Source organism: Anabrus simplex, chromosome 4 (assembly GCF_040414725.1).
Source record: "Anabrus simplex isolate iqAnaSimp1 chromosome 4, ASM4041472v1, whole genome shotgun sequence".
Classification (NCBI taxonomy): Eukaryota; Metazoa; Arthropoda; class Insecta; order Orthoptera; family Tettigoniidae; genus Anabrus; species Anabrus simplex.
Window position 1 is genome coordinate 177,437,195 of NC_090268.1, and position 4,097 is coordinate 177,441,291.

Sequence of the window (4,097 nt, forward strand, 5' to 3'; positions counted from 1 at the left end):
TCCCAGCTTTGTCTATGTTTTAGTTTTACTTTACCTTCTGCTATGTTATTACTCTAATTCATTTTTTTCTTCTATTTTACAGAGTGTTTCAAAAAGGACTTTACAAGTTTGACAGCTCATAGTTATTTATTAATTTTACTTACAGAAATGGTTTTGGTGTCATCTTGACTGACAATAGATCAAGTTTTACCTAACAGGTTGAATGTGACCTCCATCGATCATGGGGCACACACCCCATCTGAAGTCGATTTCTTGCCAAATTCACTGCAGCATGTCAGGCGTAACTCGTTCAATTGCGATGCAGATTCTACGTCTGAGTTCTGGTAGAGAAGCCGGTAAGGGTGGAACAAACACTGTGTCCTTGACGAATCAACACAAGAAAAAGTCAAGAGGTGTCAGGTATGGTGAGCGTGGGGGCCATGCAATTGGTGCACCTCGTCCAGTCCACTTACCCAGAAAAGCGTACATTCAGGAAATCCCGGACGTCGGGACGGTAGTGTGGCGGTGCACCATCTTGTATGAAATGTATGCAGAGTTCTTGGTGATCAGCGTCAATCTGCGGGATTAAAACGTTTTCCAGCATATCTAAGTACACTATTCCGTTGATAGTTTTCTCACTGAAGAAGAAAGGCTCATAAACTATGCTCTTGCTCAATGCACAAAACACGTTCAATTTTAGGCTATCACGTTCATGTTCTAGAACTTTCACTGGATTTCCACTGCCCCAGATCCTACAGTTGTGTCTATTACCTTTACCACTTAAGTGAAAAGTTGCCTCATCGCTAAAGATAATCTTTCCAATGAAATGTTCATCTTCTTCCAACCGATGTAACATGTCCACACAAAAACCCTTACGAGCAATCTTATCAGTGTCTTTTAGTCGCTGTGCCATTGTGAACTTGTATGGTTTGAGATGTAACCGTTTCCTCAACACACGCCAAATAGTCGTATGTGCGACGCCCAGCTCTCGAGAAGCACGCCATGTCGATTTTCGAGGACTGTGCTTAAAGCGTTGTCTCACTTGCTCTACGACATCGTCAGACGTATGTGGACGACCTGAGGATTTCTTATCGCTCACCGAACATTCAGTTTCAATAAAGCACATATGCCACTCATTAATAATAGGCCTACTGGGAGGATCTTTACCATACTTTGTACGAAAATTACGTTGCACAATTCTCGCCGACTTCGACTCTTCCAACCAAAACACACAGCGAGCGCGCTCGGGACCGGTGAAGGCAGGCATCTTTGCTGCAACTGCCACTAGCGCTTGCAGTGGCGCGATTCTGTACTAGCGTACCACGCGAGTCAAAACTTGATCTATTGTCAGTCAAGGTAACACCAAAACCATGCCTGGAACTGAAATGAATAAATAATCATAAGCTGTCAAAAGCCCCTTTTGAAACACCCTGTATTATGCATGTAATTTAATAATTTAATTAAAATGGCGTTGTATAAATGCAGCTCTAATTGCTTGCCCTCTGGGTCTGTCTTCTGAGGCCATAACAGGTACAACTCTGTCTGGAATGTCAAAATTATTGTACACATCATTTTCATAAGTTATGCCAATATTGTGAAGTACAGCACAAGCAGCTATTACACGAGTTGTTGTTCTCAGATTTGTGTTCAGTTTTTTTGAAAGGCAAGAGAATTTTCTTTTCCATACACCAAACAAACGTTCCACAATATTTCTGGTCTTTATATGGGCACGGTTGTACATGTTTTCAGCTCATTTTGTGTGTGAGGTACTGGTGTAAAAATACATTGTTTCCGGGCATAACCACTGTCACCCAAAAGAATTCCCAAAATCCTGTTGCCATGTGCTGATCCAGGCCAACGAATTACAATATTCAATATTTCCATTTTTGGACCACACGCAACTTGTACATTTAAAGACATCCAACCTTCCCGATTCCTATAAACTTCAGCAGTAGGACCACCTGGACTCCTAACAGGAATGTGTGTGCAGTCAATACACCCCATAACATCGGGAAAACCAGCTATTTCATAAAATACCCCTTTGTTGTGGTTAATACCTTGCTGAGTTGATGGAAATTTTACAAATTTTTCCAGATGCCTGGCTAAGCATTCTGATACCTCAGCAATAATTCTACTGACAGAGGGCTGGCTAATACATCCGGGATCTCCACATACGATCTGAAATAATAAAAATAATGTTGTGTCTTAACTGTTACTTACAAAATTGGCAGAGAGTACCTACGTATTCATATTTTTTTAAAATTGAGTTTTTAGCTTATATCAGTTATTTTATATCAACCATTAGTATCCTATTAAATAGCACAATAGATGTAACTGGTCGTAGAGAAAGGAATTACACTGAGTGGTGGTGGTGGTGATTATTGTTTAAGAAGTACAAGTAGGCAATCGTCCTATATTAACATTAATCAGAGGGGAAAATGGAAGGGATACAACACTTCGTTCGTAAAATGAAGATATCGACCGAAATAAGACAAGGGCCACGAAAGGCGTGAAAATCAAAGATTCTCTTGGCCTCGCATACCTAACACCATCGGGATCAGAAAAGAACGAGAGTTGACCAAGGGAGGTCGGATAGAATAGATAAGAGTGAGGAGCGGGGCACAAGTAAGTGGAGGCCATGTCAGTACCCACCTAAAGGTCCCGTGGTCGCCAAGCGACGCTCTCAAGAGCCCTGGGGTCCCCTTTAGTTACCTCTTACGACAGGCAGGGGATACGTATGTGCAATTCTACAACCCACAGCGAGGTATACGTTGACGCTATATACATTATGGAATGTGCGAATAAAACTAAAGAAGGATTGAGAGGTTATGGTTGGCTATGTGTACTTCAAAACGTCTACGGTGTAATAATCGTGGTCGACACGACATTTACATAATTTGATTGCCCACCCAAATTAATTGTATATCTATGTATCATGTATCACATGTAATTTTATTCATTATTAACGTCCATCATCATCATTTATGTAATTGTACGTAAGAACGAGATATAATTTTTAATTGTAATATATTAGAATATTCCGTGGTAATGTCAAAACAGGTCCTGCGCTAACAGGCTACTTGGTGTTTCGCAATAGTCCAGGAAGGTTAATTTTGAATGGTTCTTGGAAACGTACGCAACAGCAAGAGGAAGCTACCTAATTTCGTTGTTGCGACGCTAAATTACCCCATATCACGTGCTCCTATCAGGGGGGCTTTTTCTGTCAAGGACAGACACTTCATCTATATATCAAGAGGGTAGTGACGTATATCGATGATGATGATGATGCTTGTTGTTTTAAGGGGCCGAACATCGAAGGTCATCGGCCCCTAATGATACGAAATGAAAGAACAAAAATTGCAAAGGCATCCACTGACCAAAATAAAAATAAAATATGGCATGAAGAATGAATGGATGGACAGGAACTCAACAAAACACAAAACAAACAAACAAACAAAAACCAGTGGATCCGACTCAATACAGATCGAAAATAACATTATTACCGACCAAGGAACCACTTATAAAGCACAATGATGCTTGGTGTCTAAAGGGGGTGCAAAATCCACGTCTAAGGCCCCACAGAATGGTACATGTCGCGAGTAAAATAGAACCATGGTATGTGTCATGTTGGGGTATTAATCAGAAGTAGCGAGGACTCACGGTGTTCCACAAAAGATGGTACTACTCACAAGTATTGCAATACGTACAAGTAACGCAGACCTATGGTGTGTCTCACACAATGGCCAAACACAGAGTCAACGCAAACCGAGAAGGTTCCCCACCTAGGTGTACTAAACACGGGCGCCGGTATTCCCGTGGTGTTCCTCACATAGTGGGTACTAATCACAGGCAACGCAGACCCACGGTGCTGCTCATATAGTGGGACAACTCACAGGCTACGCCCAGACCCGCGGTGTTGCACACATGGGTACGACGCACGGGTACTGGAATCCACCAGGCCAGGCTTTTACTGCTACTAATCACAAACCTATTTCGTACCGAATTTAGTGGTACTACTCGCAAGTACAGGCAACCTATGGTCTTCCCCGCGTGATGGTACGATTCAAAATTAGTTTCATGGTTCTAATTCAGTCAGCCCTTGGTCGCCCCTTTTAGTC

The 4,097-nt window shown here is 41.9% G+C and overlaps 1 pseudogene; it reads right to left on the reverse strand.

Moving 5' to 3' along the window:
* Positions 1 to 218: 218 nt before the first annotated feature.
* LOC137500475 (uncharacterized) lies at positions 219 to 1,246 on the reverse strand (annotated as a pseudogene).
* Positions 1,247 to 4,097: the final 2,851 nt, after the last annotated feature.